This window comes from Triticum aestivum, chromosome 7B (assembly GCF_018294505.1).
Source record: "Triticum aestivum cultivar Chinese Spring chromosome 7B, IWGSC CS RefSeq v2.1, whole genome shotgun sequence".
NCBI lineage: Eukaryota > Viridiplantae > Streptophyta > Magnoliopsida > Poales > Poaceae > Triticum > Triticum aestivum.
In genome coordinates, this window is record NC_057813.1 from 114,657,369 (window position 1) to 114,673,047 (window position 15,679).

The window sequence follows — 15,679 nt, forward strand, 5'->3', positions numbered from 1 at the left end:
CAGCGCCCTGGGGGGCGCTTGGGGAGCCGGCGCAAGCGAAAAAGGCGCGTGGGCCCACCCTGGAAGCGACCCGAGGGTCTTTTCCCGCCGTTTCTTGACGCTTTTCCCTCGCATCTCTCCCGCTCGCTCGCCTTCCTCCCGCCATTCTACCCCTTTCTCCCGCCAAACCCCCTCCCGCTCGCCGCGAAGAAGCACGCCATGCCGCCGAAGAAGTACGCCATGCCGCGCGCGGCGGCAACCGCGACTGGCGCCGTGGTCCAGCCGAAGCAGAGGAAGCCGAGGGCGCCGCCATCGAAGCCACCGGGCCTGTCGAACGCCGAGTGGAGGGTGGAAGTTCAGCGGCGCGAAGCGGTCACCGCCGACAGGCGGAACAGGGCCATAGCCAAGAAGGCCTGCGACAACGCGGCGCGCGCGGCGGCGTCTTCCTCATCGGTCGACCAGGCGGGGATGAATCCACCCGTCGTCAGCCACGCCCAGTACGCGCCCTGGGGACAGCAAGGCGCCGGATCACCATGGGGTTCATCGTCGTCCGACTACGCCGACGGCGACGCGCACGCCGGGTTCAACCCAAACGTGACCTTCCCTCATGGCCACCCCGCTACGCGCACGCCCTCGCCCGCCTTCGTCGGCGTGCAGTACCCTCCATACAACTACTCGCCGCCCGCCTCCTACGTGTCCACACCGACGCCCCATCTCTTCCGCGGACCGCTACCCTTCTCACACCTCGGCGACGCCGACGACACGGGAGCCGACATGGACGACATCATCGCGACAGGATCGACCGCGGCCGCCGAGTCTCCCGGGTTCGCCACCCAGGACGAGGTAGTGGACCTCAACGGCGACATGGAGGCCGAGCTCGGCTACGTCTACGGCGACGACGCGCAGGAACCCGAGGAGGAGGAGGGCGAGGAGGAGGAGGGGGAGGAGGAACCGGCTCCTGTTCCGACGAAGGGGCGCCAGAAGAAGAAGAAGCGGGCGGCTAGGTCAGGCGAACCGCGCATCAAGTGGACGTCCAAGGAGGAGGAATGCCTCGCCGAAGCATGGAAAATCGTCTGCCTCGACCCGACAACCGGCGCGAACCAGAGCTTGGACACGTACTGGGACCGCATCAAGGCTGAGTTCGACGAGCGGAAGCTCATCGACCCCTACTTCAAAGGCGTGTACATGCAGCGCGGCTCCAAGGCGATGGCGAACCATTGGGGGCGTATCCAGTTGGCGTGCAACAAATGACATGGAATCGTCGAGGAGGTCGTGGCTCGCCCGAAGAACGGCGACAGCATTTGCGGCGTCTTTTGAGAGCGGGAACGACCAAGTTTGAATTTTCCGCATCCTGGGGCCGGCGCGTAGGGGCGTGACTGGGAGCTAGGTCGCCCCCAGGGGCCGAACTAGCGTCGGCACGCCCCCAGGCCGCTCTATTTAGACGCCCTGGGGGGCCGAACGGCTGGAGATGCCCTTAGACTCTCAGGTTTCACTTTGACACGTCCGTGGTTGTCCGAGCAAGGGTTTAGCAAATTTGCATCTCGACTCTCTCGTTTTATCTGTGATATCAGAGTCACGTTCAGATTGAGGCAGGGGGTCCTTCGTGTCGTTGGACCAACAGGTTCATGTTAAATTTGTTCCCGTGTTGATTCGTTTGTGAGCATTGATACACATCCCCAAGATCTGATTGGGCTGGCGGCGATTAGGGGAATTTTGGTGTGTCGGCTTTGCCTACTAGTTTAGGTTAGGGTGCCCCCGCAAAAAAGAAAAAAAGGTTTAGGTTAGGGTGTTTTAGCTAGAGGCAGTGTTCAAACGGATGGCGGTGTTTCATCTTTGAGTCGGTCTTCCGGGCTTCTGTCTTTGAATTCGTCTGTTGGGACAAAGTCAATAGAGCTCCGATTTAGATTCCCGTCGTCTCTTTGGGGCGGAGAGATTAGTTTTTTCTCACCGTATGTGTGCGACATCGAGATTTGATGTTGGGTGCTTCATATCGATTTAAGGGATCAACAACGATGACAACTCTAAAGCCTTGGTCCTTAGGGGCACGTGCAAGAATGTAATGGACAAGGTCAGGTTGACTTCGGTATGAAAGCGGCGACTGCAGCGCATCGGCAACTCGTTCTGAGGGCATTAGTGGTCGTCCAGAGGCATTACTATAATTTTTATCACGGGAGTGCTTTGTACTTTCGATGATCTTTAATAATAGATCCGAGTGTTTCAAAATAAAAAAAATGACTATCGTTTTTCTCTCTTTTACTTTATTTTTAAAATGTACTTGCGTGTTTATTTATTCTATTTTCATGATGACTACTCTCTCCGTCCCAAAATATAAGAGTAAAAGAAAATGATCTTATATTTTAGGACGGAGGGAGTATTAAACTACATGAATAGTTTTTAGGTACATGAACACATCTTTTCAAAAGTCATGAATGCATGTTTCTAAGTAAATGGATATCAATTGTGTAATCTATGAACATTTTAAACATATAGTAAGCAAATAGTTTATGCACAACACATTTTTTATTTTTGTGATTTGGTGTAATTTTTCTGCCTAAACAAGAGTCCACTTCCTTATTCGACACCTCTTTTTTTGAGGCAAACTCGCAGAGCTTTTTATTAAAACGTCACGTTTACAGGGACGAAGAAAAGATCTCCAGGGTGGCCTAATCAAACATGGCGACCGGTTGCTTTGCTAGTTTGTAGGCCTCGACATTCAAGGTTCTAAACTCATGACTAAAAACACAAGAAGTAAAGTTGCTAGAGTGCTCCTTAATCTCCTACACCACAACTCCATAAGCCGACGATGTCCCTCTGTGAATAGCTTCCACAGCTCGCTTGCAGTCCGAGGCAATAGAGATTTTTTGAATATAGAGATCCTCTGCAAGTGCTAGAGCTTCTCTTATTGCCAGACTCTCCAACACCTCTGGCTCGTCAATGTTTCTGAATACGACGACAGAAGCCCCCTAAAAAACACCTGAGACATCTCTGCAAATAGCTCCTACGGCACCGAAGACTCCCGCCCTGCGGCTCTGGGAATCGCCGCATCGACGTTTAGCTTGGCATGCTCCTCACGTGGTGGCAACCAGGTGGTCGGTCTAGGCTGAGCCATCGGAAGCGTTCCGCTGGCCGGCTTGAAGATCAATTGCAAATCATTGAGGTAACTTCTAATGAAGGAATGCGTGGAGAAAGCTGTTTGAAAACCCCTTCGTGTATTAGCTTCCGGCGAGCGTGCCAAATTGCCCAGAGAGTGACAATCAAAGTGGTGAACTCCTACTGCGGCAATGACTCATTCATAGCAAACAGCCAGCCCTTGGCACTATCATCCATGTTCATGCACATATGTTCAACTAATTCTGCACTTGCAAGGGCCCAAACACTTCTTGACATGGTGCAGTCTAGCATGGAATGACGCCAATTATCCTCAGCGCCACAAATAGCACACTGATGCGACTGAAACATGTTTCGGCGATGTAGTATGTCATTCGTGGGAAGCGAATGTTGAGCAAGGCGTCAGGTAAAAACCTTCAATTTCGATGGAACTTGCATGCCCCAGATGGAAGATGTGACGCCCCCAATTCAATCATACACTAATCATGCACGCAAATGTGTACGATTAAGATTAGGGACTCACGGAAAAATATCACAACACAACTCTAAAAGTAAAATAAGTCATACAAGCATCATATTACAATCCTGGGGCCTCGAGGGCTCGAATACAAGTGCTCGAATATAAACGAGTCAGCGGAAGCAACAATATCTGAGTACAGACATAAGTTAAACAAGTTGCCATAAGATGGCTAGCACAAACTGGGATACAGATCGAAAGAGGCGCATGCCTCCTGCCTGGGATCCTCCTAACTACTCCTGGTCGTCGTCAACGGCCTGCACGTAGTAGTAGGCATCTCCAATGTAGTAGGAGTCATCATCGACGGTGGCGTCTGAATCCTGGGCTCCAACGTCTGGTTGCGGCATCCGGAAGCAGACCTAGCCCCCTTAATACAATAGCAGGCTTACGGTCCAATCCGGCATTCACCGCTCAGTCGCTGACGTCATGAAGGCTTAGGCTGATACCACGACGCCGAGTGCCCATAACTGTTCCCGCGTAGTTGGTTAGTGCGTATAGGCCAGTGGCCAGACTCAGATCAAATACCAAGAACTTGTTAAACGTGTTATTTTAAAGTAACCGCGAACATCGATCAAGGCCAGGCCCACCTCTCGCCTAGGTGGTCTCAACCTGCCCTGTTGCTCCGCCACAAAGATCCACATAGAGGGCCGTCGGGACGAATGTCCTTTCAGCCCCCAATCAGTGAATTACTCGCGGGTACTCTACGAGCCGACCCGACTTACCATCTGTATAGTATGTATGTACGTATAGTATATACCCGTGATCACCTCCCGAGTGATCACGACCCGATAGTATAGCAAGGCAGACTGACAAGAATGTAGGGCCGCTGATGATAAACTAGCATCCTATACTAAGCATTTAGGATTGCGGGTAAGGTATCAACAACTGTAGTAGCAATGACAGGCTATGCAACAGAATAGGAGTAACTGAACAGTAACATGCTACACTACTCTAATGCAAGCAGTATAGAGAAGAATAGGCGATATCTGATGATCGGGGGGGGGGGCTTGCCTGGTTGCTCTGACAAGAAGGAGGGGTCGTCAACTCCGTAGTCGAACTGGGCAGCAGCAGCGTCGGTCTCGTAGTCTACCGGAGAGAAGAGGGGGAAGAAATAATAAATACAATGCAAACATAAACATGACGATGCGTGACGTGACAATGAGCGGTGCTAGGTGTGCCCTAACGCGGCAATAGGTGGTACCGGCGGAAGGGGGAAACATCCGGGAAAGTATCCCCGGTGTTTCGCGTTTTCGGACAGGTGAATCGGAGGTGAAATTTTACAGGTTCGCTATGCTAGGGACGTGTAGCTGACGAACGGGCTGCATATTCGGATTCGTCTCGTCGTTCTGAGCAACTTTCATGTACAAAGTATTTTCATCCGAGCTACATTTTATTTTATATTAATTTTCAAAGTTTTTAATCAATTTCTAAAATATTATTTATAAAATTAATTCGAAAATTATCATTATTGCATCAGCATGACGTCAGCAGTCAACCGGGGGTTTGACTGGGTCAAACTAACGGGTGGGGGCCGCATGTCATAGTCTGTTTATTAACAGTTTAACTAATCAAAGTTAATTAGTTGTAGCTAGTGATTAGGTTAATCTAAACAGAATTAGTTAAGTCTTTAATTAATTTATTTATTTTATTATTATTTGTAATCTCTTTTTTTAACGTTCCAGGGGTGTGGGCCCCTCGTGTCATAGGCCAGGGGGGCCTTAGTGGGCGCGGGCGACACCCGAACAGATGCAGCGGGTGCGGGCGTCCGACCCGGGCGTGAGGCAGGCCTGAGCATCGGCCGCGAGGGCCACGGCGAGGCCAGCCGACGGCAGCGAGCAGTGGCCAGAACCGCATCGGAGCACGACAAGCAGGGATGGAGGCGGGCGGCGCGAGGCATGGCGTGCACGCGGGAGGGGAGGCGCGCAGGCGCTGGTGGTAGCGGGAACCGACGGGCGAGCGAGGGCCGCGTAGGAGGTGGCCGGAGCAGGGGGAGATGCCGGAGTACGGCCAGGGTGGGCGCGCGCGGGGCGCTGGTCCAGTCGCGGCGTGGGGAGGAGGCCGTGGCCCCGGGGCTGCAGCGGGCTCGGGACGACGGTGCGTGAGCGCGTGCATGCGAGGGAGAGAAGAGGAGAGGGGAAGCTCACGGGGGCCATAGAGATTTTGGCAGCGGGGCATGGGGAGGTAGACGAGGACGACGCCGTCGAGGTGGCTGTTGACGAGGCAACCGCGGCGGTGGCGTTCCGGGCGGCGGCGGCGGTTCGATCCCCCCGATCCAATTGAGGGCGCAGAGGAGGGGAGAGGGGGAGGCGCTCGGAGGGAGCCAAGGCGACGACAGCAGGGCGGCACTGGCGGCGGGCGCCGTCGTCCAGGGCGCGAGGCGGCACGGGATCGGGGCGATCCCGATCCAGATCGGGGAGGAGTGGGCGATGTGGGGGTGAGTGGGTGCGTGGGTAGGTTAGGTCACGGGGGAAGTGGGGTTAGGGTTACTGGAGGTGGGGGGCCAAACAGGCTAGGCGCGGGGTGGTGGGCCGGCTAGCTGTCGGCCAGATGGGCCAAATGACCCCAGGGGAGGGGGGTTCGACCATTCTTTTATGTTTGTTTTTCATTTCTTGCTCTGTTTTATTCTCTTTTCTTTTATTCTGTTTTATCTCTTTTTTTGTTGTTTTAGTTTTTGTAAAATATATACTTGGCACCTTATTTAGTATTTCAAATTAGTCCACTGTCACAAATAGTCTAGTCCCCAAATAATTTAGTTTGATATTTTATTAATTTGTAAAGGCATTTAAATAATTAGGTTTGCTACTACTTAAATTATTTTAATGTAGTTAAGCATTTCATAAAAGTTTGGTTTCACCACCTTAATCACCTATGCAACATCTGGCATGACCCGAACATTTTAGTTTCATTGTTTGAAAACTTTTATTGCTTGCTTGATTTTGAATTTGAACCCGAACCGGTTTCGAACTAACGCGAGATTAACAATAGTAACCGGGGTGACGTGGCATCGTTAACGTGGGATTACCGTCGCATGATTATCCGGGCGTTACAGAAGACCACCCACTGCGTTCGCCAACACCGTTGGACATATCTTCAGTACCCTTAAGCCATGCCTCTCTACCTGTTTTTATACGGAAGATCATGTTATAAGCCGACCGTACAGAGAACAAGCCCCTCGGGTCTTCAGCCCATGCCCAAACATCATTGACTTGACGTGTGCATATCGGTATTTTGAGTATGGCTTCCGCGTCCACTAGTACGAATACTTGGCGAACTAAGTCCTCCCTCAATTCTTCCATACTATGATCAATCAACTCGTCTACTGTCTGAGGTTGAGCAGCCACAAGTGAAGTAACGTGCCTTGAGAAGCCCTCCCTTGGAATCCAATTCTAAGTCCAAATGTGTGTTGAAGAGCCATCTCCTATCCGGCGAATAATTCCTTGCTTCACAATGTTTCTGCCATCCCTAATTGCACGCCATATTTGAGAAGGTCGCGACCCCAGCTCTGCCTCGAGGATTGACGTTTTTGGGTAATAGATTGCCTTTAACATGCGTGCACTAAGGGACTGTGACGCCCGGATAAACAAGCTACAGTAGCCTCTGCTAATAATGCCATGTCACCTCGATTACTGTTGCTAATCTCGCGTTAGTTCGAAACCGATTCAAATTCAAATTCAAAAGAAAAGCAAACAACAAAAGTTTTCAAAAATTAAAACTAAAATGTTTGGGTTGTTTCAAATAAATCGTAAGCAATTATGGTGGAGAAACCAAGCTTTTATAAAATGCTTAAATGAACTATAAGGATTTAAACAGTAGCAAAAGCAATTAATTAAATGCCTTTTATAATTAATAAAATACTAAACTATTTTGTTCAGGGGTAAAACTTTTTTGTGACGGTAGTTGGAATTTTAACTCTATTTTAGGTGTGGGTTTTACCTTTTGTAGAACTATAAAATATTAAAGAAATAAAAGAAAACAGAAAGCAAAGGTAAGAATAAAATAAAAACAAACCCCCTTCCCCTGGGCCATTCGGCCCAACCGGGCATCTAGGCCACCAGGCCAGCCCACCCCACCCTCCTTATCCCCTTGGGCGACCGAACCCTAACTAGCGAGACCCCACTCCTCCCACTCGCCCCCCACTCTTCCACATCTCTTCCCCCACCTCTCGACCCCGTTCTGGATCGCGAAGGAGAGAACGAACCCGGCGCCGCGCCCTTGCTCGGACCTCCCCCCCCCCGCGACGCCGCGTGCTCCGACGCCTCTAGAGTCGCGTATGGCCCCCTCCCTCGGGTGGCTGAGGCCCACATCGCCGAGAACCGCCACGACCGTCGTCGCCTTCCTCGGTCGATCTACACCACCGGCCGCCCCGAGCATCTCCGGCCACCCCTGCACCTCCCCGAGCGCTTCCCCGACCTCCCTACTTCGTCCACGAGCACCGGGGTGAGCCCCTCGATCGATTCCCGTGCTTATCCCTTCGATCTGTAACGTTTTACCATCACTCCTGTGCTCGTCCGTGTTCGCCATAGCTGGAGCTTGGCTCCCGGCACCTCACTGCCCGTGGCGCGCTCCCGCGCCTCCCGGCCGTCCCGTTCCCGGCCCCACCACTCCTGTCCGCCCCCTACGGCCCCTTCTGCTGCTGCTATATGCTGCTGCCGTCGCTGTTGCCACACCATGGTACTGCTCCTTCTCCTGCGCTGCTTACTGCTGCCTTCCCGTCGCCCTCTACCCTCTGCGTCGCGGCCTTCTCCTGGTCGCCGCCCCTTTCCGCCAGTTCTTGGCGCCCGCACGCACGCTGGCAGCCCGGCCGCGCCCGGAGGCCTCGCCCACACCTTGGCGCCCCGCTGCGCCTCTCCATACGGGCGGCACCGCGCTTGGGCCAGCGCCCGCGCCAGTTCAGGCGGCGCCCTGCCCTGCGCCCGTTTGCCCGCTCAATCGCCTCGGTTGGGTTGGGTCTATGACAAGAGGGCCCAGCCCTGTTAAACAAAAAAAGGAAAACAAAAGAAAATAAAAAAAAATTAAAAAACTAAATTAATTAATTAAACTAACTAATCCTATTTAATTAACCCTAATTACCAGATTAGTTAATTAGTTTTGCTTAACTAAAACTGGGACTATGCCAGACAGGACCCACCCATCAGTTGACCGATCAATTGTCAACTTTGACCGATGACGTCATGCTGATGTCATGATGACGCAGTAATTCTTTTATGAATTAGTTAAATCACAATAATCCCAAAAAAAATCTTTATAAATTAATGTAAAATAATCCGTAGCTCAGATGAAAATACTTTGTACATGAAAGTTGCTCAGAACGACGTGACGAATCGGGATACGCAACCCGTTTGTCCGCCACACATCCCTAGCATATCGAACACGCAACTTTCCCCCTCCGATTCATCTGTCCGAAAACGCAAAACACCGGGAATACTTTCCCGGATGTTTCCCCCCTTCGTCGGTATCACCTACTACCGTGTTAGGGCACACCTAGCACCGCGTATTGCCATGTTACGCTTTGTGATGCTTTGATTGCTTTGTTATTTATTGTGTTCCCCCTCCGCTACTTCTTTCTGGTAGACCCCGAGACTGCCGGCGACCCCAGTTCGACTACGGAGTTGACGACCCCTCCTTGCCAGAGCAACCAGGCAAGCCCCCCCCCTTGATCACCAGATATCGCCTATTCTCCTCTATACTGCTTGCATTAGAGTAGTGTAGCATGTTACTGTTCGGTTACTCCTATTCTGTTCCATAACCTGTCATTGTTGCTACAGTCATTGATACCTTACCCACAATCCTAAATGCTTAGTATAGGATGCTAGTTTATCATCATTGGCCCTACATTCTTGTCAGTCTGCCTTGCTATACTATTGGGCCGTGATCACTCGGAAGGTGATCACGGGTATATACTATACATACATACATACTATGTAGATGGTGACTAAAGTCGGGTCAGCTCGATGAGTACCCACAAGTGATTCTGATGAGGGGGCTGAAAGGACAGGTGGCTCCATCCCGGTAGAGGTGGGCCTGGGTTCCCGACGGCCCCCGACTGTTACATTGTGGCGGAGCGACAGGGCAGGTTGAGACCACCTAGGAGACAGGCGGGCCTGGCCCTGTTCGGCATTTGCGGATACTTAACACGCTTAACGAGATCTTGGTATTTGATCTGAGTCTGGCCACTAGCCTATACGCACTAACCAACTATGCGGGAAAGATATGGGCACTCGACGTCGTGGTATCAGCCGAAGCCTTCTAGACATCAGCGACTGAGCGGCGTGCGCCGGATTGGAACGTAAGCCTGCTCTTGTATTAAGGGGGCTAGTTCTGCTTTCGGCCGCCCATGCAACGTGCAGGTGTGCAATGGGCGATGGGCCCAGGCCCCTGCGCCATAGGAGTTAGACCGGCGTGCTGACCTCTCTGTTAGGCCTAGGTGGGGCTGCGACGTGTTGATCTTCCGAGGCCGGGCATGACCCAGGAAAGTGTGTGTGGCCAAATAGGATCGAGCGTGTTGGGTTATGTGGTGCACCCCTGCAGGGAAGTTAATCTATTCGAATAGCCGTGATCTTCGGTAACAGGACGACTTGGAGTTGTACCTTGACCTTATGACAATGAGAACCGGATACTTAATAAAACACACCCAGACAAGTTCCACAGACAACCCGGTGATCGCTTTTCCACAGGGCGACGAGGGGAGGATCGCCGGGTAGGATTATGCTATGCGATGCTACTTGGAGATGCTACTTGGAGGACTTCAGTCTACTCTCTTCTACATGCTGCAAGACGGAGGCTGCCAGAAGCGTAGTCCTCGACAGGATTAGCTATCCCCCTCTTATTCTGGCATTCTGCAGTTCAGTCCACTGATATGGCCTTTACACATATATCCATGCATATGTAGTGTAGCTCCGTGCTTGCGAGTACTTTGGATGAGTACTCACGGTTGCTTTTCTCCCTCTTTTCCCCCTTTCCCTTCTACCTAGTTGTTGCAACCAGATGTTGGAGCCCTAGAGCCAGACGCCACCGTCGACGATGATTCCTACTACACTGGAGGTGCCTACTACTACGTGCAGGCTGCTGTCGACGACCAGGAATAGTTTAGGAGGATCCCAGGCAGGAGGCATGCGCCTCTTTCGATCTGTATCCTAGTTTGTGCTAGCCTTCTTAAGGCAAACTTGTTTAACTTATGTCTGTACTTAGATATTGTTGCTTCCGCTGACTCGTCTATGATCGAGCACTTGTATTCGAGCCCTCGAGGCCCCTGGCTTGTATTATGATGCTTGTATGACTTATTTTATTTTTAGAGTTGTGTTGTGATATCTTCCCGTGAGTCCTTGATCTTGATCGTACACATTTGCGTGCATGATTAGTGTATGATTGAATCAGGGGCGTCACAAGTTGGTATCAGAGCCTTCTGCCTGTAGGAATCCCCCTTCCACACTCCTTGGCCGAAGTTGAGTCTAGATATTATAAAACTGTTTTACTAACATGGCTGTGCGGCCCATGGGCCCACGTCGCCATGGGGTGATATTAGGATCTTTTATTCCTCGTCTATACTCTGGGACTCTGATCTCTCTTCTATTCGGGTTAAAATGGTTTTACTAAAACTAACACTAGGATCTCGTGATCACATCCACCCGGAGAGCCCCTTACTACAGATGATCGCCTGCTGCACCAGAAAAACCCTGAAGATACTCTCCGCTGTTAACCCGAGAACTTGTGTTCATCGCGTTGGCAATTCCCCTTCCACCGTCAACCCTGGTGGATAACTACATGCAGTTGTCATTCTTACATTCATCCTCAGTTGGTCTTGTTATTACAAGATACCCCAAAATACTCGTTGTTGTTTCGATAATCATTTGTGCCTACTGCCTTGTAGTTCCTTGTCGCCTGAATACACCTACAAATTAATCCTTAGTTGTTCAGGTGTTTCACAAAATTCTTCGAAATATTATCTGATCTTTCGAGAATCCTCTGCAGCCTATGGCTCTAGAAATTCTTGTCTGGTTGCATTATGGTTAAATCCAAATGCCTAGCTTTATTCATTGACATCCCTTGCACCATCGTTTTGAGACCGTTGATTCAATATGATGCGGATGTTCGCAATCATCAGTCGCAATTAGAATTCATCCTTCTGGCTTAGACGCCATTTTTGAACATGAGTTGGTTGTCGACCGAACAATTGTCGTCGGTTGTACCCCTAAGTCTATTAAGCTTATCCATCCTTAATCAGAGCGCTTGCTTTTGATCCCTTGAATTGGAAAATCTTAATTCCTTTACATTTGAGCTCTGAATTAGTCAATTGTTTCTACAATCTGATCTCCTTGCATTCCTTCTTCTTCTGATTGAGTACCGATGCTCACATCAGATCCCTTGAGGACCACCGGATCCTTTATTGGATTTTATCCGACATTGTCCTTCATATTGAATAACCTTGTGAGCCTTTCCTAGGGTAAATAATGCCTTTGGTAAACTGTATCCTTTGCTTTGTCAACCATGCTGCACTTTTGAACTTGTATTATCTACTCCTAAAGTTGTGGTATATGTTTCTACGATGCCCCAATGGGTTGAATCTATGTCTTCCTTAATCTGTGTGAACCCGAAAGATTTCACGGGTCATACTTATCTGGTATTGCACCAGATAAACATTTTCAACAACTAATGTCATTTTTGAAAAGCGAGAGGTGAATGGAAGGTTATACATTAAAGAAGTGGGAGTCGACCTTGAACTTGTGTTCATGCCCATGGACACGATGTAGATCCTACCATAGAAGCTTCTTGTAATAATAACTATTTCGTTGATATAATATCATCTGGTATCTGTGAATTGATCCTATGCAATCGTGGTTCCGACCATATTTTCTCTTTGATCCCATTTCTCGGACAAGTTAAAGCACTTGTCTTTTGCAAGTCAATACACCAGTCCAACCTCTACCTTGATCTACCGTCGAGTATTACCCTCTGGTCTCGAGAATATTAAGAACTGTGTTGCATCTTATAAGTCTTCATCAACTATTAATTCTCACTGATTCCATTTTTTTATGAGTTCTGAGTTGTTAGTCGCTCAAGAACACCGGTAAGTGAATCAATTCCGCATTCTGGTTCGACAACTCTAAGTAATCTTCGTTGCTTATGAGTTTAATAATCCTTCAAGTCATTCCTAGCCTGATCGACTATATCATTATTGTGCTAAATTTTAACTGTGCTACCTGGTCCTTCTTTCCGGAGCACAATTTTCAACTGAGCTAACCTTACGTCGATCTTCCTCCTCATATAACTTTGCCTTAAAAACAGCGAGCTTGATTTCGAGTTTGTGTCGTATCTGTGGCTCCAATAATCTTTTGTTGCATCAGTCCTTTTGCTTGATGCAGTCGCTGTTCAATTGCTTCTTCGTGGATCCTCTCGACAACAAATTGTCGTGATCATCATCAACATTTGACTCCTTCCAGGATATCGATGGAATTCTTGATGATAAGTGCCATCCTCATTCCTTGGTAATTTCAGTTACCATCAACAACATCCTTACCTTCCTTTCATCACAAACTTGTTCATGTTATGGATGCAACTTGCTATCCAGCCCGTATTATGATCTACCTCCAAGTATTACTGCCTTTTTGCCAAGGATGTTGTCAGAATTCACCACCTCTTGAGAATTCTTGATATAACTGATACTTCACCATCACCATTCTTTTCTTGGTCCCCGTGTTGTTCCTAATAGGAATACCGACAGATGGACTAGTAATTTTAAAACTTCTGGCAACCTTATTGCTTTGAAGTTAATGGTCAACATTTCATTCTTAGACCATTGGTTATTGAACCGCCATTCTAACATTGTTTGTGCTACCTAAGTCCATATGTCGGGTGCATCGTCAACCAATGTTTAATCGTGTATGTCTCCTCGAGCATACCTCATTATATCATTTGATCGGACAAAAGCTATCTCCTTGTTCACATAATTGTGGAAATCCATCTTTTGGAAATCTCGATGAATTGTCTCTGAGTCCATCAACCACATCCTCATTTTCTCCTTGGTTAATGATGAACTTTTTTTTGGAACTCGCTCTCATAATTCATTTCCCGAGAATCTTACAATGTCTTCTCGTCAATTTGTGTTGCACCTTCCTTCTCAGGCATCCTGAGTCTGAGGTATCATGACCCCAACCAGATCTGAAACTCGGTCAGATATGATGGTTCGAATATTTTCCAAGAGTCATAACATTGGTCCTTATATGAACCGATAAGGTGATGTCATGCCTAGCACACCTGGCTGGAGGATCTGCTGTTATGGTTTCCTTTTCAGCAAGGTTATCCATTCTTCCATGAGGAAATTGTAGGACTTATCCTATAAGTTGTTTCCGATGAATCCTTTGTGTATCCAAAGTTTGACCTTTGCTTGAATAACATGGCAGTGCTATCTCGAATCATGTCTATGGTACTCCGATTTTCAATAAGAACATTTGAAGCACCATACTAAATGTTTCTTGTTGAAATTACCCAAACACCGTTGTATGGGTAATGTCATGAAATTTCTCTTCTCTTATCTAAAGGGTTTTCTACCTTATATCCTGTCTTGGATATCATCCTCTGCTTGACTTTGGGAAGGACATACCCCTGAAATATGTGTTTAAACACATTTTTCCTTTCCATTGTTCTATTTAACCTGATGATCACATTTTCCTTTCCATTGGTTTGTTTGACCTTTCTTGTGATCTATATAGCCTAAGCAGTAATAATTCACTTCTTATGTAAACACCTCGGTGTACAACTCTGCTAGTGAGACCCTGTTACTTTTTTTTCATGACATTTCGGTAACCACCAATGGACGAGAACTTTGCCTACTGGTCCGCCTCGTTCAACGAGCAGGAAAATGGTTCTCTTCGTCCCTCGCCCTTGGTACTGATGTTGATGCTGACATAACTGATAGTCTATCCTCTGACATACCTTGCTCGCATGATCACGCAAGACGTCTCCGCCCTTAATACTTTTAACCCACATGGTGGGCCCATAACCCACAGTTCCACAGGATCGAAACCTGACTCTCCTGTACACCCCTGTTCCTAAAGCTAATCCTCACGCTTGGCTTCGTATGAAAGATCACGAGCCACCTTCCTAGTGATCTATTCTGGTATCAGACACACTGCTTATTCCCGTTGCTCTGAACCCCTTTCACGCCTTGTAACAGGCATCAAACGATTGCTTGTCCGCTTGAAGCTTCCCATGATACCTCCTTACTTTGCTCTCGATACTTTCTTAAGTTTCAATTCGAGAGTTACTTCCCACCACCTTCGCCGATGTTATTGACCAGATAGTTAACCTTGCAGAGGTTCGTTCCCCCGGAATACCCACCCTTTATTCTTTTGGAAGTACGATGGAATTCCCGAAGAAAGGATGCCGACTTCATCATGATGACCTAAAGCAGAGAAATGAATACATCAACGAAAAGGATCGACCACTTCGAGCAGAGCAACCAAGAACGAGAAGATTCGTTAGAATTCCGTAACCAGACCTTACCCCCTAGTTCCCCTCTTAAATCTCGGGACGAGATTTCTTGTAGTGGAGGAGAATTGTGACGCCCGGATAAACAAGCTACAGTAGCCTCTGCTAATAATGCCACGTCACCTCGATTACTGTTGCTAATCTCGCGTTAGTTCGAAACCAATTCAAATTCAAATTCAAAAGAAAAGCAAACAACAAAAGTTTTCAAAAATTAAAACTAAAATGTTCGGGTTGTTTCAAATAAATCGTAAGCAATTATGGTGGAGAAACCAAGCTTTTATAAAATGCTTAAATGAACTATAAGGATTTAAACAGTAGCAAAAGCAATTAATTAAATGCCTTTTACAATTAATAAAATACTAAACTACTTTGTTCAGGGGTAAAAATTTTTTGTGACGGTAGTTGGAATTGTAACTCTATTTTAGGTGTGGGTTTTACCTTTTGTAGAACTATAAAATATTAAAGAAATAAATGAAAACAGAAAGCAAAGGTAAGAATAAAACAAAAACAAACCCCCTTCCCCTGGGCCATTCGGCCCAACCGAGCATCTAGGCCACCAGGCCAGCCCACCCCACCCTCCTTATCCCCTTG